General features: G+C 38.5%; 1 long non-coding RNA gene across 1 annotated transcript in view; it reads right to left on the bottom strand.

Annotated features, from left to right (window-relative positions):
• Nucleotides 1-10,098: 10,098 nt before the first annotated feature.
• The window catches only part of LOC116756683, a 44,277-nt gene continuing 30,794 nt past the window's right edge, over nt 10,099-23,581 (bottom strand). The window contains exons 2-3 of the long non-coding RNA XR_004350733.1: nt 13,160-13,266; nt 10,099-10,173 (exon numbers count right to left, since the gene is read on the bottom strand). This is a non-coding gene — a long non-coding RNA (uncharacterized LOC116756683). The remainder of the gene's footprint in view (nt 10,174-13,159; nt 13,267-23,581) is intronic.

The raw sequence follows: 23,581 nt of genomic DNA, 5'->3' as shown, positions 1-23,581 counted from the left end.
TGAGACATTTTCACCCCTCATTTTCTGGATTAGACCCAATTTCTGGTCATTTTATAAGACTGAGGTGTCAAAACAGGGCCAATCTTGAGTCTAGAGAGAGTAGGTAATTACCTACATACGGAGATTTACCAAATACAATAAAAACTGAAAACGTCCCCACCTGTTCAAAACAGCTGAAACCTCAGGCTAAGCTTTTCATTCCATCTCCGAGGTACAGGAGACTGTGTCCCAGGAAAAGCTTCAGTAAACTTCAATCCATACTGAGGGATAACTACCGGATGTCGGATGTTGGGCACATTCCTCAAAGCAAGGTTAGGTGGGAGAAGAAAGGAGAGACCTGGGGCCATGTCGTTGGTGGGAGGCCCCACCGAGGCAGGGACGAGGTACCTGAGGTGGGAGGCGTGGCAGTCACTGCACTATTTTGCCTGATTTTCCTTCCTACCCTGCTCCCACTTTGCTCCTCCTCCAAACTGCAGCACAGTCAGTATTTTTGCCTGCCACAATCAGAGAATTTGGGGAAATACTTGAACATATCCTCCAGTCATTAACACAAGATCAAAATCCTTAACCCACCTCCCACCCCCAATGACTCCTGCACCACCCCAGCATTTACAACGTTTACACAGACAACTCAGGAGACCATAAAATCTGCTGGAGTGTTACGCTGGTAATTCCTGAATCTGAAAACTTGAGGCAAGTCCTTTCTCATTCAGGAATTTCACTTTCCTCATCCAACAGAGATACAGCTCAGAGGGCACACTCCCATGTTGGGTATAATTCTTTGGGTGAAATGTTTAGAAGAGTCCTGCCAACACAGAGCAGCAATTTCCATGCAAATTCACGCCTGTGGGGAAAAATGCAATTGGTCCAACTATTGTACTGATGGGACACCCCTTTCCCACTCCACTGGGGTGTGGAAACACGAAGGAAGAGATCTATCTGTTTGTTCAGCCTCTGCGCGTGCCAAACATAAACGACTCCTGTGTTGCAAAGGAGGCCTTAGCTCCACACTGCTGCTCAGTGGCAAGGATTGCATAGAAATGAGAAGTTGTGTTCCCCTCCTTCTCAGCGGGATTGTAAGAACAAAGGCAGTGTTTTTCAGAAAGAATCAGAAAAACAAAGCCAGGGCATTTATGTTTTGTGAAACAAAAAAGGTTGGTTAACCATGTGGAGTTTACAAAGAAAAATAATAATAATCTACTCAACTTGGTTAATTCCTGGGGTGACAGTGTTTCAATCCACCCACCTCAATTCCAATAGCCTGTGGCCACGCTGGGGCAGTGATGGATACAGTGGCGCAGAGTTCAAGACCCATAGATTGTTCTGGTCTCTGCCACTAACTATCAAGATGAACTGGGGCAAATTGCAATAAATGAGCTGAAGTAGCTCAGTGGTCTTCAAACTGGGGTGCAGCGACATCTGCCCTAGTGCATGAAGCCTTTCTGAGGGCTTTCCAGGGGAAGGGAGAGCTTTGGGGAATCAACTGCCAAATCTTCAACTTCCACATGTCCTCTTTCCTGAAATGAATCTGCTAAAATCATGTCTCAAGGACTCTTTTTTTCCTCCAATAATCCTTTTCCTTCTTTGCAAAAGAAAAGCACACTCCTCCAATAATCCTTTTCCTACTTTGCAAAAGAAAAGCACACTCTTCACCCACCACAGTCCTACTCGGGTGCATTGTCCTGAGGTGTGAAAACCTCCAGAGCTTCTTCCTGAGGGAGGGTCCTTTGAGAGAAAAGCAGGAGCGTTTCAAAAAGAAACACTGAGGGGAGGTGAAACACTCATGGCAAGTCTCTTTCTTGGCTTCTTCTTTCCCTCACTCTCTTTTTTCCTTCCTTCGTTTCTTACAGTAGGAATCCAGAAGCAAGACGGTTCCAAAGGGTCACATACTAACACATTCATTTGAATTAAAAAATGAAATAAGATGTTTTTTTCTGACAGAAAGTAAGTCCAATTTGGCAGAATGGTTTGACAATAAGGACTAGCTTTGCCAATTAATTTATATGATGGACACTCTCCATAGATTTAATGAGCTAAATCTGCAGCTCCAAAGTTTTGATAAAATACAGTTTTAAATCATGGATATAATGTTCAGTATATCAGCTAAAATATACTTTGTAACTATTTAAATTTATGATAAAAATTTTAGATGTCAACTCACAAAGGATCTTTCCAAATTATTTTACAGACTACATGAGCAAAAAAGACTGAAGCCACTAGTTTAGGAAGGAATTCCACTAGTCTGGAGCTCTTTCCAGGTCAACTGCATGTGGAAATTCTTGGTCTTTTCTCTTTATCCCTCTCTCTGCACCCAGCCATATACCTGAGTCTCCTAGCCTTGCCATAATGCTTTATCAATCACAGTATTTGAGAGGAGACTTTGTTACTAGTGTTCAGTATCCCTTCAGCTACCCCCAAATAAAACTAGCCTGAAAGACCCAGAAAAGTCGAGGGAGAAGCTATGGGAGCCAGGCAGAAAGTCCCCAAAGCACTTTCCATATGTCTTGACCATCTTACAGATGAGGGGACTGGAATGAACAGACTGAGCATCTCAACTGTATCGGTAAAAATAATAAACTGGTCTGTCCCAATCTCCCCACAGCACTAACTTAATATTTACTTCCCACTCATAAGAAAGAGAGATGATATTCAAGGTCAAACAGCAACAATTCTTTTTAACTTTCTCTTTGTAATGCATTTAATTGACACAATTCTCATATTTGTCCACAATGATCACTCCTGGATGTGAAAATGAGAAGAAAAAAATACATAGATATAGAGAGATAGAGACAGAGAGATAGAGATAGAGACAGAGAGATAGAGATAGAAATATATAGAATAGCTCCCATTCCCTTTGCTTGATTTATAGAAGGCCAGAGTGGTAAGAATCTCTATTGTTACCAATAAACCTCAGAAAAGGAGATAATTTCTTCAGTGACTCTGATTAGCTATACTAGCCAGCTGGTTTTGCTTTAGACAAAATTTCTCTAATTTTTTTGTGCCATGGCCGCCTTTAGCCATCCAGTAACGTCTATGCAAACCCTTTTTTCTCCAGAGTGGCTGCACCACTTTTTTTTTAAATTGTAGTAGCACTTAACAGGATATCTACCCTTTTTTAAAATATTTATTTATTTATTTGACTGCACCTGGTCTTAGTTGCAGCATGTGGGATCTTGTTCCCCAACCAGGGATCAAACCTGGGCCGCCTGCATTGGGAGCGTGGAGTCTTAGCCATGGGACCACCAGGAGATCTACCCTTTTAACAAATTTTTAACTGTACAATACAATCCTGTTAACTATAGACACTAGAACTGATTTATCTTGCATAACTGAAACTTTATGCCTGTGGAAAAATAACTTCCCATTTCCCCCTCTGCCAGCCCCTGGTAACCACCATTTTACTCTCTGCTTCTATGAATCTGACTGTTTCTGATTCCCCAGATAAGTCAGGTCATATAGTACTTGTCCATGTGTGCCTGGATTATTTTACTTAGCATAATGCCCTCCAGAACCAGCCATGTCATCGTAAATGGCAGGATTTCCTTCTTTTTTAAGGCTGAATAATATTCCATTGTATATATAAATCTCATTTTCTTTATTCATTCATCCATCAGTGGACATTCAGGTTGTTTCTATATCTTGGCTATTGTGAATAGTGCTGCAGTGAACTTGGAAGTGCAAGTGTCTCTTCAGGATCCTGATTTCAATTCTTTTGGAAGTGGGATTGTATGGATCCCTTTGCAGAATACACATAAGAAATGAGTAAGATTGCAAAAGGAGACAATCATCTAGAAATATTGTTATAAAAACATTTTTAAAAGCAATTTTGTGGCATAGTAGTATTTGTGCTTTTTTATTAATATATTAAATAGCAAGTGTCAGGAGCAAGAATAATATTTATCATAAGTTTAAAGTAGTGATTAGTATACAAAGTATTTTGAAATATCTGCAACGACTATAATATGTTATTTAAAAATTTATGATTTGGCGAAAAATTCACAGATACTGCTGATATAATTGGGGTTTGCTGCTTATATACATAATAAAAGGAAATGTTAAATTTCAGTTAGAATTTAGTGAAAATACTTAAGTTTTTCCCATTCAAATCCACAGATCCCTTGCTCTAGACAAATTATGACTCAGGCAATATTTTGAAGGCCTGTCCACCTTCCTTTTTTGGCCCTCTTTACTCTTCTGGTTGGCTCTTCCTACCCTGTATACCTACCCTATGGTAGTTTTGATAAGCTGATGTGATAGCATAGCTCATGTATAATAACTACCATTCATTGACTGTCTACCATTTTGCATACCTTATTTATGTGCCTTATGACAACCGTCCAAGACATTTGATGGAAAAAATTAAAAAACACAACTGAAGCTCAGGAGGTTAAATAACTTGCCCAAGGCAACAAAGTGGAAGACTCGGTATTTAAAACTCAGGTCTGTATGGCTTAAAACTTACTCCCATTTTCACTACACTCCACTGCCCCCTTCTGGCTTGGAGAAATTTTGCATTTTAATAGGGAGTCTAAAAACCAAATACCTCCAAGAAATAGATTTCTGATGGAATTTCAGGGCATCAGAAGAGAGCTATTTGGAGATAAAGAGTCTTTAGACACTCTTTCAATTTTGCAATACAAGTAATTCTTTTCATCCACTGCCCTACTTCAGATAGATAAGGAACTGAATCAAACCACAGAAATATATCCCTAATCCTCGTGAGGGCTGCACAAATTTCAGAACATTGTGGACAAACAGAACGCTTCAGTACTTTTGAAGGGAAAAGGGAGATTGTGGGGAGGATATTTTACCCAGCTGCCACTGCAAGCATTGTTCTAGATGCATTCTGGAGTTTTTTAATTACTCCAAAGACAGTAAAGAAACTATGATCCTTACTTGATAGAGGAGGAACTGAGTGCCAAAAAGGATGAAGAAAAGGGAAGGAAGGCCTCTCCCCATCTGTACAACTTCCCAGTAGCTTTCTGTTGTTATAAGCAGATTCCCCAAATTCTAGAAGGAAGAAAGTACTGGGCAGGGAAAGGACAGCATCTAAAACATTGTTTCACAGATGAAGTACAAAAACAACTTGAAGGCAGCGCCCTCCTTCTAGACTGTAAACTCCCCAAGGGAAGGGACCGCATCTTTTACACATCTACTCTCCTGAGCAGCTGGAATGGGGTCTGACACAGGAGAGGCTCACAGTGATTCTTTTAACCATACAAGGCAACACTGGCCTGTGAACTTCCTCTGTAGCTCTTTAGAGGATCCAAGGCATTCTGTCAGTATCGGACACCCAGTGTTTTTAGCAGCTTGATTTTCCAGGCAATAAACTTCGGACAATGCTGTATTCATTAATCACTGAAATGATGCACATCTCTATCTCTTCTCGTTATCCTTCTCTCTTATCACGCTTTCTACTATTTTAAGGCAGAACTGGTAAGTATTGTACCCACTGCAACCACTGGATGACAGGCTTCATCTGGCTTTTTACTAATATTTGTCAAGTTCAAATATATGGTATTCTATTGAGTGCATTAGAAAATTAAGATGGATGGGAATGGATTATGTCTAACATCTTTTATACTACAAACATTATAAAAAGTCTCCACTAGTCTCTAACTAGATCTTCTCCCTTATCTAGTGTTAACTCTAAGAAGCCATTTCAACAAATACTTATCAAGCACCTACTGTAAACTTTGTCCTATTCTAGGTGCAAGGAGTAGGGAATACAATGTGATGAGTCAAAGCAGCAGTATAAATAAGCTCTCTGAATCAACCAAGAAGTAACTCATTTTTGCAGTGCTTCCTACTTTTTAAATTGCTTTCACAATACTAGCTCATATTTTTCTTAAGTTCACATCCTCCCCTAGGTGGTAGGTAGAGCAGGTATTATTACCAAGTATTAACAAGTTTGCAAGACTTGCCCAAGTTCTGACAGTGTATCAGTAGGAGAACTAAAGCTAGAGTTCAAACCACAAAGATCTGGCCCAGGACTTGAGTCTCCACTTTCACGATCTATTCCTTTTCCAGACAGACTGCTTTCCTATATAACCAACGTCATTCAATAACACTGTGATACATATTCTGAGACCTCACAATCCAACTCATGATGGAGATCCCTGTTGTTCTACATCTCACCCCAAAGCTCCACATGCAATTATTCCACCAGGTTAATGAGTAGAAATGGTTAATGAACTATGAATTCCATACCTAGGGGTTCCACTTATCTATTGCTACATAAATTATTCTGAAACCCAATGGTTTAAAACAACAATTTTACTATGAGTCATGATTCTATCTATCAGGAATTCGGGCTGAGCTTATCATCTATTGATTCATCTATTCCACGTGATGTTGATGGTGATCACTCAGCTATATTCAGCTGGAAGATGGCCTCAATCACATGTCTGACACCTTACAGGGGAAGGAAAATGGCTGTAACACTGGACTTAGCTGGGACTATCAGCCAGAGCACCTGTATGCGACCTTTCCAGTATGGCAGCCTCAGGGTAATCAGACTTTTTACCTGGAGTCTCAGGGCTCAAGAGTGATGAGGTAGAAGCTGCATGGTCTTTTGTGACCTAGCCTCAGAAGTGACATAGCATCACTTCCATCATATTCTTTTGGCCGATGCAGTCACCAGCTTGCTCAGATCCAAGGAGAGGAGACACAGACCCCTACCTCTCCATGAGAAGAGTGTTAAAGGATTCATGGCCATGATTTTAAACAGTTCCACATGGGTTTCTTATATTAACTTATAATTCCTCCTCTTAGCCAATGGTGGTCAAGAGAGCTGTCTCTGTTCCCATGCCACCCATTTCCTCTTCTCAAGTCACCCAAATTTGCTAGCCTTCTGTCTGTTCTGCACGCTCGGCATGTTCCTGTCCCCTGCAGTGTTGTGTTGGATGGTCATTTCCTGGATCAGGGCCCTCGTTACAAAAGGTTCTCAGTCTTCATCCATGGCTGCATGAGGTATACACTAAGGGACTGAGTCCTCATTACTTTTATTAAAAGGCGCTGGTGCTGGTTGTTTAGTGCCAGGAATGGCTTCTCTCTCCACTAGTGCTACTTTTGTATCGTTCAGTCCCTGAGGCACTCCTGCTGTTTCCTTGTATGTATGTCAGCTGTGCACCAATCTCTGCCAACTTAGAACTGAGCTCTCAGAGTAGGGTCTTTACCTGTCCTAATAGGATGTTTTATGTTCCCAACAGTACACTTGAGACCGAATTGCAAAGTAGATAAGAACACAAGCTTTGGGGTCAAAAAGCTCTGGATTTCTAATCCCTGCTCCACCACTGTGTAATCTTGTCCAAGCTACTTCATATCACTGAGCCTTAGTTTCCTAGTCTGAAAAATGGAGACAAAGATATCTACTTCCTGTCAAAGGGGTTAAAAGGTTCTATGTAGACAAAGCAATTATCACATCACTGGTACTTAGTAAATACCCACTAAATGGTAACTACAGTAATAGTAGCACTACCAGTAGTAGCAATGGTGGTTAACAATATCTGACAAAGGACTATGATGACATAAAGTAAAGGACTCATGAGCATGCAAATGAATTCCTTTTTCTACAGATATATAAACTGGACTTAAAATATGTATGGATATGAGTATAAACATACATACACATGTATAAGTTAAAATATTTATATTTTCCCTAGGTATATTTTATTTATATTTTTTAAATGTCCACATGGGTATTTTCTGTCATTCATTCATACCAGCTTTTCAAGTAACTTTTACCAAGAGAATCTACCTATTTTAAAAAAGCTTTCAAATGCTGTGGTTGGGCTTGGCATATCACAAAGAATACAGCATGATGAAAATGTCTCTAGAGCATCATAAAGAAACACTTCAATATTTAATATGGGTGGATTTACTCCAAGGGCTGAAACAGTCTGCCTATCACCAGTTCAGTTTTGAAATACAGTTCTTGGCTCCACTCCGCAGTTCAGTGAATGTGATCAGTGCAAATTCACAAGATGAATAAATCTTAAAGATATTGAACTAAGTTATTTCCCAACACAGGGGGCAAGACAATCCTGATTAGACGATGCCTGAACTAATATTTCATCTTGGACTAGATGTTGTAAAGTTTCATGTTATTGACTCCCTGTTTGAATCTTCTTTGGAGAAAAGCAATATTCTACTCTGAATTGGTTATTATCACAACACCATCCCCATAGTTAAGATCTGTCAATATTCCTTCATCTGGGAGACGCTTAAGGTCTAAGGTTTTACTGGTCCTGACATGAAGTAATCTGTATCACAATTCACATGCAATTCACATCACTTATACAGTTCAACCTTTCTGAACAAGTGAAAATCCTCCCAACAGAGACTATATATACCTGCCATTCATCTACAACTGTGCAGAAGAAACTGGGTGGAGAATAGAGTTAAGGGCATTTTAGAGGGTCTGAAATTTTACTTCCCAATAGGCAGCAAAGGATGGGATGAAACATTGAAAGTTCCTAGGTTTGGTATAAGTACAGTGTATTAATTTCCTAGGGCTGCCATAACAAAGTACCATAAACTGGGTGGCTTAAATGAGATTTACTGTCTCATGGTTCTGGAGGCTAGAAATCCAAAATCAAAGTATCAGCAAGATTGGTTCCTTCTAAGAGCTATGAGGGCAAATCTGTTCATGGCTCTCTCCTAGCTTCTGGTGGCCCCAGGTATTCCTTGGCTTGTGACAGCATAACTCCAACCTCTGCTTCCATCTTCACATGGCTGTCTTCTCCCTTGTGTGTTTACATCATCTTCCCTCCATGTACATGTACCTCTGTGTCCAAATTTATTTTATACAAAAACATTTGTCATATTGGATTAGGGCCCACCCTTATGACCTCATTTTAACTCAGTTACCTCTGTAAATGCCCTATTTCCAAATAAGGTCATGTTCTGAGGGGGTTAGGACTTCAACAGATGTTTTATGGGTGACACAATTCAACCCCTAACATTCAATATGCAAAATTGAGAGCAAAACAGAGCAAGGAAATGGCACAGCCATATTACAGCAATGTAGGACCAGGAAAAATGCCAAAGTAATACAAAAGATTATCATTCGTGCCTTCCAAAATTCTTTTTCCATTGTTTAGTCTCCTTTTATGCAAGCTACCATTGTTTCACTTTCAATCTCTGTAATTCAAAGCACAGAGAACAATTTGATAACCTTTTTTCCCAGATCTGTCTTGGGATGTCTAGTTCCCAAATAGGTTCTTCTGTTAGGTACAGGATTTCCCTGAGCTTTCTATATTTGTTATTTCTTTAGCAAAAGGGTTTGGAATAACTTGCAGTCAACTGTTCTGTATCATATTTTGCTGAGAATAATAGATGTGTATGGTGATTATCATTAGACTTGAGTTAGTTATAAATTGACAAAATCCTTCCAAACATTGGAAAATTGATCTCATCTTTCTCAGAAGAATGTTTTTCCTCTCTTCACCTCTGGCCTCCAGCTTCTTAGAACCAACACCATTCAGGGAGGGTTTAAATAAAGAATCTACAGTATTTATGATGTTCTTAGGCCATAAATAATGCCTCTGCCAAGGACTGGGCTCTTAGAAATGGACTTTTGCTTTCTCTCAAGTATACTGCAAGGAGGAACACTATGAATCTGGGAATATCTCCTTCCTTTGCCAAAAGTATATGTTTTAAGCTTTGGAACATCCTAAAGGACTAGCCGGCAAATACTGTATGAGAAACGTAGGACAAGAGACCAAGTAATAGAAATCATATCTGAATCCAACTTGGGATATGTGTGAAATTTTGAGATTGTACTCTACAGTAGAAGCAATACCATATAAAGTAGAGCCAATGTAAGAAATGCTTAGACTAATCTTTGTAACTGCATTTTCCCCCTAGATTGGGTGGAGTTTTGAATATTCCAAAGTCAGAAGAGGAGCCACGATTCAAGAGATATGTAAAGAAACCTTGGAAGAAAGTGTCTAGTCTCCAGAACTAAGAGTTAACAGAATTATAACTAATTCTAACAAATTTGAAAACCAAATACCAGAATCAGAGGACCATATAGTGGTATCATATTTTTACCTGAGTAATTGATATTATAGAAAATCAAGTTGTGGAAGATACCTTTGCAGCAACCGCAACCCTAGATTCATGTTCAACATGTGGATTTCTGGATCTTTCAAAGGGGGCCAACATGTGCTAAATGAAAGAAAAAGAAATATTAGAATCATCTTCCTCAAACTTGACCTACTAATTTCAGAGATAAAAGTCACTTAGCTTAATGGTTGTTTGGCTGCTTGGGCTAGAGTAGTGGCTTTAGATATTTTTCTTTCAAGTGAAAGTGTAGCTTTACTGTAATACATTTTATGGCATCTCATAACATTGATATGGTGTAATAACTATAGTTGTGTTATATGATCTCAAAACTAGGACAGCCCTTAGAGATTGTCTATCTTTTCAAAGTAGCTTTTACATACATGATCACTGTATCTCAGGTTACTAACTCAAAAGAATACGGAGGTCCAGAATGGATGTGTGACTTGCCCAAACTCACCCACAAGGCAGAGCCAGGACCTTGCCCTCCATGCTCTCTGCATCCTCTTTTCCATTTCTATTTCACATCCATATCACCTCCAAACACTTTGCTCAAATACTTCAGCATCTAAGTCACAGTTGCTCTCTCTCCCCAATCTTCAGCCATCATTCTCAGTAACAGAATCATCCAAGCTGATGACCAGAAAATTTCTCAACAACTCTCATCCTCAACTCCATCACACTTCAGCCACACTTGGATTTTCTCATCACTAAGAACTGCTTACCTCTGAAACCTCTAGTCAGTTTTCCTTTTCTGGCACAATTCTGGCACGTTCCTCTCACATATCTACTTAATCTGCCTATTGCAATAATCAGTCAGTCAAAAGAATACCAACCGAGAACCTACTGCACCCAGGCCTGGGAAATCAGTGTAAGCCCAGCTAACCATGGGCCTAGCACCCTCTTGGACCTCTTGGTCAGGTAGCAGCTCACTATATACCAGTGCACACCTGCTCTGAAGGCCTCAACTGTCTCCTCAACAATGGATGGCCACCCTCTCTAGCATCCTAAAATCCTTCAGTTCACTGATCGTCCATCATTCCAATCCCCAAATCCAGGTCACTTCATCGTTCACATTCTCTGCTCCCAGACTACCTTGCTACTAGATAAGATCATAAAACTACAATGACTAGTTCCACCACAAATACAAATTCTTCAGCTTGATCTAAGAAGTTTAAATTACTTCAAAAGACCCAGAGAGAACCAAAAAATGGATGGAAGTCTTAAAGATGCAGATTTTTGTTGACACAAGATAGCAATTTATAACCAGGTCAGCTAACCAGGAACAGAATAGTAATGAGCTCAGTATTGCTATTGGTAGCATAAGTAGAGTTCAAATCAAAGGTTCCCAAACATGACTGGCTTTAACACCTGAAGAGAATTATTAAAATACAGAGTCCCAAGTCCTACTTCAGACCTACTGGATCAGAACCTCTGGGAGGCGTATTTCTAAGCTCCCTGATAGATTCTGATACAGCTAATTCACAGGCTGATATTAGGGTCCCACTGGGCTACACTCTTGGCCATACTTTTTTCCAGGACACAATGAGAGGGATTTCTTCACTAAAGAGGAGTCTGGACTGAATTGTCTGCCTTTATATTTTATTTCTTCTTCTTTCTCCTCTACCTGAACCTGAAATCTGTTAATGTTGTCTGTTCTCTGTCCCACATATGGCTCTTAGAACTCAACACACTGATGCAACTCGGGAGCACAATCCCTGCCCAGATCAGCTGTGTGAGTCCAGGGTTCCCGCCAGTCTAGAAATGACAGTGGTGGATGCACATGCAAATCCTACTTATTCCACCTCTGCAGACATGAAGCACCACAACTTCTCTTAATTTTCCCCCTGACAAGGACGGGCTGCCTGCTCTTTATTCTCTTCTGCCCTCTTGCCTCATTTGTAATGACTTTATGTAGCCAAAATGAAAGTTTCTTCATTTCTGCCCTTCTAGCAGAAGTAAAAGCAAGATGAACATCACATCTTTGCTGGACTAAACACTTAAATACATTTGTCGCTGCAGTGGCCTCTGTGGACTCTGCCAAGGTGCAGCTTATGTCACTGTTTTGAAACATCTTTATGGTCAGTGAAAAGATCAGCATTACCTCCAGTGATGGTAAGATTCAAATAGCCAGTTCCAGTAACATCCCTGAAGATAAGTCATAGTCTGATCAGTTGATTTATAATAAATCTCCCCTATGTGTATCTTGATAAAAGCAGACTTTTCAGGATTTTTTTAAGTTCCCTATCAAGGCTTTCCTTTTCATATTTTTCAGTTGACAAATTATATAAAATTATAATTTTCCTCATTTACTATGGATATGATTGACTACATAGTCCTTAAAAAAGTTACCTGCAATTAAAATTACTTGACCCCAATTTCATATACACACGAAAAATAGATAATACTCTAAATGCTATCTCATCTTGTCGTTTTTCGTTGAATTACAAAAGGTTTCACACAGGTCAGCATTGCTGGTGCCTCCTTACTTTCATTTCTGTAACAATCTTCTTTATTATTAATAAGGTGATGGCAATAAAAGTAATAATAATGTCTGCATTTTTTTCCCAAGAGCACAAACGTCTTGGCTCTGAGTACCAACATGCACTAAAATATATGACAGATGCTGTGTATCTTTCTTTTTTTTTTAGCATCTTGAATGTCTTAAACAATTTTCCTTTAGTTACTATGGAAGTTCCTAACAATTCCAGTTACTAAAGGCAAGAGATTGGTAAAAAAAAATTAAATTTTCCTTCTTTCCTTTTGTCCTTTTAACAGAGCAGCCTCACATTTTCGATCTTTCAAGTCTCATATACACATCACAAATTATTTGAAATTTGAATGTTATTAGAGAAATAATTCTGTTTTCTTCTCAAGGAAGAATAAAAACCTAATTTATGTAGGAGTTTTTCTAACAGGAGAAAATGGTCATGACTTATGGAAATGTAAGCTATGTCTTTGAGAAAAAGCTGGACTTCAGGCCCACAGTCTGGACTATTCTCTTCTCACAGATTCATTCACCGTATTCCCCTTATTAAATCAGCCTTTTGGAAATGTTACTTCTCTTTGAGTCATCTGGTAGACCACTTACCATCAAAGAAATAGACTTTGATTTGTTGGTTATTTCTTTCTAGGCACCAAACTCACGAATCCAGAGGCAGCCACAAGACGAATGAGTCACCAGGTGCACATCAAGTTCTGAAGTACAGAAAGATAAGAATGATTAAATAAAAGCTCCCATTTGGTTCAGATTTTATTTTTTATTCATTTCAATTTGTTAAACATTTATAGAACTTTTAGTGTCCTGGAATAAGTTCCCTTGAAAATTGAGCCCGGGCAAGTCTTAAATTCTAAGCTTTACTGGGAGATATAATTCCAGGGCAGTGTGAGTGATAGAAAAGAGAACGGAAGCAGGTAAGATTGGGAAGCACATACAAGGTACTGTGTTACAAAATTAGTCATTTCACAAAGAGACACAGTCTCTTGGGATAAGCTATACAGAAAGCTTTCTCTTGGTATAGTCCATCAAGGGGTGGAAAAGAGAGAGAAATTAACCACTAGCTTCCTCCCATCTATTATATCCCGCAACCATAAGTTGCCATCTAGCAACTGGAGTGGAAGAAGAAATCCAGAGCTCTAGAGAGACATAAAGGCCAGAGAATCTGAGGTGGCACAAAAGAGGTGTCTTGATACATTTATCATGTACAATGAAAGTCCTTTTATAGTATATTTCCTAGTCAAATATGACTATCAAAATTAAAATTAAATATATCCTACCTGTATTTTCAAATCACAGCTAAGAAAAAAGTAACTTTTGATCACTGGTTGCCTTTGAAGAAGACATATGTAATAGTATATAATTTTTTTAGGAATTGTTTTTACCTGTGAATTTCATTTCTAGTATTGCTAAACAATAAATGTCAATCAAAGAAAAAACAGTTGAGGGCTTCCCTGGTGGCGCAGTGGTTGAGAGTCCGCCTGCCAATGCAGGGGACACGGGTTCGTGCCCCGGTCCGGGAAGATCCCACATGCCGCGGAGCGGCTAGGCCCATGAGTCATGGCCGCTGAGCCTGCACATCCGGAGCCTGTGCTCCGCAACGGGGAGGGGCCACAACAGTGAGAGGCCCGCATACCACAAAAAAAAAAAAAAAAAAGAAAAAACAGTTGATTTTTCTAGAGAAGACTGCTGAAGCCCCTCTAGACTAGCAGAATTAAATAAATATTAAACAGAAGCTTCTAAGGAAACATTCAAAAATCAAGTGAGTTCTCTAGGTGGTCACCTATGGGAAGGTGGTTAGGGATGACTCTAACTTCCTTAACAAAATGTGAGTATCATGTCCACTGTTATGGGAGAAGGAGGGAGAAATTTAGGAAGAACAGATTACTTCCTTCATTAGTATGCAAATAAATTATTTATATGCAAATAGTATGAGCAGCACTGTGGTTATAATACTTGGTCTTACAAAGAAATCATTTAAATTCATCTGCCTGGGGGAAGAAAAAAAGCTTTTTTTTTTACTATTCTACCAAACTTTCTACTGAATTATTTGGGCCAGAATAACTCTGCATCTGATGTAATCTGAACCAGTATTGTTGGACATATCTTTAATTGTGATTAAAACACTTTAGCTCAGTCTAATTTCTTTCTGCTTCAAGGGTGTCCAAATGTCCTTAAGGACAGATAACTCCATCCACAACTACCATCACCATTACCATCATTAAGTATTTGGATAACATAATATCTGATGTTAAAGAAGTCATTTATTTGAAAAGCATAGAAGACAACTTAATTCTGCTATGTACCAAGTCTTACTTGCCACGAATTAGCAGTTCAAGGTGCTTACACTGTTAACCCCAAATCTTTGGACTACTTTTATTTTCAGTTCATCCAAAAATTCTCGAAAAAAAATCTATTACTTACATGTGGTAATTCTCTACCTACAAGGAGAATAAGGAGTCTGCTCAGGCCATCCAAAATAGTAATAGAGGACCTTATCTTGTTATAGGACTACTCCACACAAAAGATGTCCTAGTTTGCTAGGGTTGCCATAACAAAGTACCACACACAGACTGAGTGGCTTAAACAACAGAAATTTATTGTATCATTTTCCAAAAACCAGGAGTACAAAATCAAGGTGTTGGCAGGGTTGTTTCCTTCTGAGTGCTGTGAGGGAAGGATCTGTTCCAGGCCTCTCTCCTTGGCTTGCAGATGGCCATCTTCTCCCTATGTCTCCTCGCAATGTCTTGCCTCTATGCATGTCTCTGTGTCCAACTTTTCCCTTTTGGTAAAGACAACAGTCATATTGGATTAGGGTGCATCCTAATGATCTCATTTTAACTTGATTACCTCTGTAAAGACCCTCTCTCCAAATAAAGTCACATTCTGAGGTACTAGGGTAAGGACTTCAACATATGAATTTGTAAGGGGACACAATTCAACCCATAACACTCCCTAACACTCTTGCATTTTGGTTATATGATCTGCAAAGATGGGTTCCACTGGGGTAATGGCAAAGGTCAGAATGCAAGCTCCAGTGTCCAGTCACAGCCCCTGGCTAACTGTGAGACCTCAAACGAGTCACCCAACCTCCTTAAGCTCCATTTCTTCACCTGTAAAATGGGAATGATAATAGTTCCTACCCCACAGGGTGGCTGTGAGGAGTGAACTGTCAACCATGTGAAGTGCTTAGCCCAGTGTCTAGCACATAGTAAGTGCTCCTAATACACTAGCTATTATTAGCATGAATTTTTTAAAATTAATTTTTTTGGAGTATGGTTGCTTTACAATGTTGTGTTAGCCTCCACTGCACAACTATTAGCATGAATTATTAACCTAAAATGATCAGTCTAAACTGAAAAGTAAAGCTCACAAACCCAAGGGTGGGAGAAAACAGTTTCGAGCTTTCCTCTCACCAATTTACAGCCCCCTCTACTTAGGCTGCCTTTTAGATTAAGGTGGACTTTCAGAGCCAAGCTCTCAGGAATGGCTGATTTAGAATTACAGTGGCTGATCTCCACATTATTCCACCTTTAATGCTACAAGATTTCCTAAGAGGCAGAGCTGAGGTCACTGAATTTACTGACCAAATGTCCTACTTTACATGGTGTCCTTTATACTGAGATATTATGCTACACAGCTTTCTTCTCATAATAACTGCTTTTCCATATCTCAGAAAGTCAGCTCTACTCTACATATCCTATTTCAAGCAGTTCATATTTTCTCTTTTGTTCAGCCAAAATTAGAGTACCAATTTTTTTGCATATGTGTGATTGTGGTTGAAGTTTTTTCCCCAAAACCTTCCTTTACAAATTCATTAATATTCATGGAGTTTATATATTAAATTTACATAAGTCTGTGATAAGAGGGAAGTCTCTGCTCCCAAGATTCTAATCTTACATTAGGAGGCTCTGAGGCTTGTTATAAATATTTGTTTTTATTGTTTTGTCTTCATGCTTGGCTTATCTCCTACCTTTTCATGGAGCCAGGAATAAAAACAGAAAGATCCGGGCAGTGGATAGGTCTCTGACCACCCCAATGAGCCTCCTTTCTTGGTGTATCTCAGGAAATGGTGAATCTCAGAACTACTCAGTCTGACATGCTCAAGAGATGTGCTTTCTGGGAGAAAGTCTACAACGTTATTAAAGCATCTAGGGCTAATTTATGACTTTTGTGGTCCCCTCCATTAAAAATAATAATAATAATAACTATACTTTTCAACTGCACTGGTATAAGGATGTATATACTAATGTTATATACTGAAATATTTTCTTCAACCTAAAAGCTTATTTTATTCTGATTTTAAAAGAAATTAAAACAATTTCATGGGCCCCTAGAAGTATTGTGGGCCCTCGGCACTGTATCTACTGTGCCTAATAGATGTCGGCCCTGAAAGCATGAGAGGAGCTATAGTATTTCATTTAAGGTTCCTAGTTGTTGACTACCTTAACCAACACATTATATGGCACCAAAGATGCACTTGACTTTTATAACCCTTCTGTTAGTGGCTACAACCTAAAGTCCTATAAGAAAGAAAAGAAGACACAGGCCTATGGGGCTCTGTATTCCAGCATACAGTTAGAGCAAGGATTACACAAACTCTCTGCACATATTCATACTTATCACATCTCAGTTTTAAATTCTCTCTGAATTTCCTTTATAGTTGTATAAATATAAAAAATAGCATTTGCTGCTTTTTAAAGTATACCTTTCATGAATCAAAGTTACTGATGAAGAGAGGAAACTAACATTTCCTGAGAACATACTATGTATCAGGCATTGTCTTGGGTGCATTCACATAGATAGTCCAGGGGGACAAAGACTATTATCCTCATTTTTATGTATAAGGATGGAGACTAACTAGGTCAAGTAACTTGTCTAAGATAACAGAATTTAGTAATGGTGGAGCTAGGATTCAAATCCAGATCCTTTTGATGTCAAAGTCAATGCCCTTTCCATATACCCTGAGAAAACCATAATTCAAAATGAGTCATGTACCATAATGTTCATTGCAGCTCTATTTACAATAGCCAGGACATGGAAGCAACCTAAGTGTCCATTGACAGATGAATGGATAAAGAAGATGCAGCACATATATACAATGGAATATTACTCAGCCATAAAAAGAAATGAAATTGAGTTATTTGTAGTGAGGTGGATGGACTTAGAGACTGTCATACTGAGTGAAGTAAGTCAGAAAGAGAAAAACAAATACCATATGCTAACACACATATATATGGAATCTTAAAAAAAAAAATGGTTCTGAAGAACCTAGAGGCAGGACAGGTATAAAGATGCAGACGTAGAGAATGGATTTGAGGACATGGGGAGGGGGAAGGGTAAGCTGGGACGAAGTGAGATAGTGGCATGGACATATATACACTACCAAATGTAAAATAGATAGCTAGTGGGAAGCAGCCGCATAGCACAGGGAGAACAGCTCGGTGCTTTGTGACCACCTAGAGGGGTGGGATAGGGAAGGTGGGAGGGAGATGCAAGAAGGAGGAGACATGGGGATATATGTATATGTATAGCTGATTCACTTTGTTATAAAGCAGAAACTAACACAACATTGTAAAGCAATTATACTCCAATAAAGATGTTTAAAAAAAGAGGTTACTGAATCCTTAAAGCATATATTCTCAAGGAAGTAGTCTTAAATAAGGTCAAAGGTTTATATACAAGTATTTTTGCCACAGTGTTATAAAAGCAAAAATGTTTCTAAAACATGGAAACAACCAAAATATCCAAATATAGTAAAGTTAGTTAAGTAAATGATGGTATTCCCAATTCAATAAATTTCACGAAGCCACTAAAAATAATCTTTTTGAAAAATATTTAGTGACATGGAAAATGCTGGTAATGCAATGTTGAGTGAAAACGCTGACACAAAACTGTACATGAGTTTGACCCCAATTAGATAGAGAATTTTCTTAAGAATACTGTTGTGATTATCTTCCCTTAGGAAGAGACCATTAGTCATAATGAACATGTTTTAGTTGATAATGCTCTGCTTTCAGCAAATAAATTAGAGAAAACTTTCATGTATCAGCATTACTTGGCTTAAAGAATGTTTCAATTCCTACTATTAGTTCCCTAAGCATAAGAAAGGAGGTGAGTCAATAATAATTGGACTCCACTTCTCTGAGTAGGTCTTAGGAGTAAATAAGCCAATGAAAAGTAACACGCATTTCTGATGTAGTAACACTGAACCAGTGGGGAGCCAGCGACTGCTCATGGACCCCTTGCAAAGCCAATGTTCAAAAGAAAATGAAAAATTATACATCTACCCCATCTAGAAAGAAAGAAATCACAGTCATAGCAGTAGTTATCTCTGAGAAATGGCACTATGGATAATTTATTTCATTGTTATGTTAATAGGCATGTGTCACTTTGATAATTATGGGAAAATTGTTTTTGTTTAACTGGGTTTGTTTGTTTGTTTAAATAAAGGAGCCAGTGCTTAAGACTGTGGAGTGCAAGAACAGAAAAACCAAAAAAGACTCAGAAATGCCTTCTGATTCAGGATATAAAGGCTTGATAAAATATAGTTTACAGTGTAGTCATATTTCATAGATTTTCCAAATAAAGAGGATTATAGACATTTTAGACATTAAAGAAACCTAGGTAGGTAATTTTCTTGGGCTTTTCCCAAAGACTCTGTGTAGAATAAAGTAGAAAAGTGAAACAGTGCAATCTCTCTAACAAATCTTCCTTAAAATTCTAAGATGGCTTTCAATCAGCACTGTCAGTATAATAATGCAATACAAGAACATTTCAAAATTTCAATTACTAGTCCAAAACAAGCAAAACACAAGTTATAAAAAAGGAAAATACACAGTATTGCTGTGACAGTTCTGAAAGACACTGAGTTCAGGCCCATCCTTTTCTTACGCAAGTTCTCAAATCATCATTCTATAGATCTCGACACTACAGCTACTTCATAAATGCTAATCGGACTATAATGTTACTATAATGATTTGTAAAAATGAAGATGGAGTCTCCTAAATTAGCAGTCTCCACTTTCTGTCAAAATAGTCAACAGGTAAATTTCATTTTGCAATAAAATTTCTATTTCTATTATTTCAGTTGTTAAACCAAATGGTAATGAAATTAAAATTTACAATGCCTGATGTGGCCAGAGTTAACCCAGTCCCGCCCACAGTCTTCATGTGGAATTGACTGTGGCCTTCCTCCCTGCTCCCAACTTTCCCAGGAGAAACGGGCACCTGTGGACCTCCCAAATCTTCTTGTCAACTCTAACAAGAATTTCCCTGGATAATTATGTGAAGCTCAAATAAAATTAAATATAAATCAGACATGCTCTGGAAATCAGAAATACTGATAAAAAGTAACTACTAAGAGAAGTTTATACCACAATCTACAGAGCATTTGTTTCTATTGTAGCAAAGGATGCATAATATATGGAAAGGGGTTAACAAAAAAATTCATATTATATGTTTTTGCAGTCTTTGACATGTTCATGGTTTTTTCTGATCTCACGCTAGAAAGCTTAGTCCTCCTAATTTGTATTTAAACCTTTGCATTGCTAGGTGACCTGAAACTGACCAATTAAGCATCCTGAGGCCCAATGGCCTTATCAGAAAAATTTATTTAGCAAATATTTATTAACCAGTCACTCTGTGAAATGCACTATTGAATAAACAGGTGTTGAAAAATATTCATTTATTTAATCAGTGGCAATTTTAAAACAACTTATTTGTTTTCTGTTGCCCACTAGCCATTCTTCCTCAAAGCCTTCACTACCCAATAATATATGAAAAGTAATAAAATCCAAATGTTAAAAGATCATTACCATAAAGTTTTTAACTTACTCATATTTTCGGATTCTATTTTCAAGTACAGAGCTTGAGAATATATACGGTATAACAATGCTATACTTCAAATCAGTGACGTGTCAATTAATGAATGCTTAGAAACATTTTCCCCCAGTTTTATTGAGATATAATTCATGTATAACACTGTATTCGTTTTACATGTGTAACATAATGATTTGATATATGTATATATTGCAAAATGATTACCAAAATAAGTTTAACATCTATCATCTCACATTTTTACAATTTTTTTTTCTTGTGGTGAGAACTTCTAAGATCTACTCTCTTAGCAAGTTTGCAATGTATGATACAGTATCATTAACTATACTGTTAACCATATTGTTAACTATACTGTCACCATGCTGTACATTATATCTTCAGAACTTATTTCTTTTTTTAATTAATTAATTTATTTATTTATTTATTTATTTTTGGCTGCGTTGGGTCTTCGTTGCTGCTCACGGGCTTTTCTCTAGTTGTGGTGAGCAGGGGCTACTCTTCATCGCAGTGCGCTGCTTCTCATTGCCGTGGCTTCTCTCGTTGCGGAGCCTGTGGCTCTAGGCATGCGGGCTTCATTAGTTGTGGCTCTCGGGCTCTATAGCGCAGGCTCAGGAGTTGTGGCGCACCGGCTTAGTTGCTCCGCAGCATGTGGGATCTTCCCGGACCAGGGCTTGAACCCACGTCCCCTGCATTGGCAGGCGGATTCTCAACCACTGTGCCACCAGGGAATTCCCAGAACTTATTTGTTATTTCTTATAACTGGAAGTTTGTACCTTTTGACCAGCTTTAACCATTTTAGAAAGCTCTTTAAAGACTCTAAATGGTAAGACATCTACATATTCAGCAACATGATATATATATATCAACTATATATATATATATATATATATATATATATATATATATATATATATAGTAGCCTCTAATTGTACTGAAAATCTTATTGTACAAATATGAATGCACCCTGAGTTTCCTCAGGCCTCCCCAGCCTCCATCCAGCAGGACCTCAATACCCTCTAAAGTGTTCTCAAGTCCTCTGGAGGTCCAAGTGCTCTCTGAAGTCAGGTACTTCTGGAATTCAGGTGTTCTCTTGAATAATCTCACAACATCTGTGGTGGCTCTCTCCAACATCTGCTGAGCACTTCCATTTCACCAGGCACTGCTGTCATGTCACCAAGCTTGCACTCTACCAGACCACACTGCTGCTCTTCTGCCACCAGAGGTGCCAGAGATGTGTAGTGAGACTCTATTACTGGGACAGGCATGCCTGGCTCCTCCTTTCTTTAAAATGAGTTCTCTCCTTGGAAGCTCCCCAGTCCCCCTTACAAATCTTCTTTAGGGCTGTCCCATGCATCTACCAAATGTGTCCATGTATATTTAAACTCTAGCCCAGGCTCAAGCAGGGATCCCCATATACATTCATCACCCCACTGAAAAGCTAAACAAAGGCACTAACTTTGGAAGAAGAAAAATACCTTTTTAGTTTCCTCTAGAGAAGGACTCTTTGGTTAAAGTTTTGGGTTTATTATTTTTAGAGAAATAATTTTTTAATTAGAACAAGTTATTATATTTCTTCCTTTGGTATCAATTTTCACCAAAATAATTTAAATTATGACCCTAAAATTCCCATTTGTCCACTCTCCCAGAGTAAATAAGTAAACCAGGCAAACAGAACCAATTATATTTAATGATGTCACAAATGGCTTGCAAAATAATTTAACCATTTTTAATCTTTTGAGCCCTTACAAACAAGGAATGAGAGAGTAGTTTAGGAATGCTCTTTCTAAGATTAGTAACATACACAAGAGTTCTAGTAACTCTCCTCTGTCCCACCAGATAATTTTCACCTGTCTAAAAGGAAGCACAAGAAGAAATTGACAGTAGGTCTCAGGAGAGCTGTTTTTCTCTGCTGATCTCTTCATTCTGTACATTTGTTGCCCCACACAACAGTTTTCTCAGGGGTTATCAATCTTGGCAATGACAGACAGCCTTTTCATTCCACAATTCATTTTAAGATCAACAGTTTTGAAACATGATACCAATTCTTTCCTTATCCCCTCACTTGTTTAACCACCCCCTGATTCTGGTGAATATGCTTGGGCTACTTGTTAGCAAGAAATCCTGATTTCATCACAAAGCAGAATCTCCTTTACATTCTCAAAAAAGTCTTGGTTTGCATTTTGAGAAGCAATAGCATGGTAGGCAAGAACACAGACAATGGAAATAGATCACGCAGACTTCAAATACCAGACTTTCCACATATTATTCAATAGTTGTATAACTTTGGGCAAGTTACTTTAACTCTCTAAACTCCAGTTTCCTCATTTTCATAATGGGGATGATGATAATAATAGGGCCTACCCTGCAGGGTTGTTTTAAGGATTAAGTGAGTAATGGATGTAAAGCAGTTAGAAGAGTGTCTGGTACATAACAAGCATTAGTTGTTGTTATTAATACTTCAGAACTATTCTGTTGAGTACATGAGGAGGCAAAGCAGGCATGACAGGACACCAAACACCATTATCTTACCCTAAATCTAAACGCACTCTCTGGATATTTGATTGGTGGCTATTGAGTGACATTGAGCAAGTAACTCTCTAAACCTTTGACTCCTCATCTATAAAATGGTGATAATTGAAAAAAAAATACAAGTAAATTACTTGGCAATGACCTGACATGCAGTAAACATTAATATCCCCACTCCTATGCAAAATTAAACTAGAGGTCCAGCCCAGTCCAATAAAGCAAGAGAAATAAAATGTATAGAATTTCAGAAAGAGAGGGACTTCCCTGGTGGCGCAGAGGTTAAGAATCCGCCTGCCAATGCAGGGGACACTGGTTCGAGCCCTGGTCCAGGAAGATCCCACATGCCGCAGAGCAACTAAGCCCATGCACCACAACTACTGAACCTGTGCTCTAGAGCCCACGAGCCACAACTACTGAGCCCGCTCGCCTAGAGCCCATGCTCCACAACGAGAAGCCACCGCAATGAGAAGCCCACACACCACAACCAAGAGTAGCCCCCGCTCGCCACAACTAAAGAAAGCCTGCACTTAGCAACAAAGACCCAACACAGCCAAAAATAAATAATAAATTAATTAATTAATTTTTAAAAATACCTCAGAGTAATGCTATTAAAAAAAAAAAGAAAAGCAAAGAATTCAGAAAGAGAACAAAC

This window comes from Phocoena sinus, chromosome 7 (assembly GCF_008692025.1).
Source record: "Phocoena sinus isolate mPhoSin1 chromosome 7, mPhoSin1.pri, whole genome shotgun sequence".
Lineage (NCBI taxonomy): Eukaryota > Metazoa > Chordata > Mammalia > Artiodactyla > Phocoenidae > Phocoena > Phocoena sinus.
This window is presented reverse-complemented; position numbering and strand designations above follow the sequence as displayed.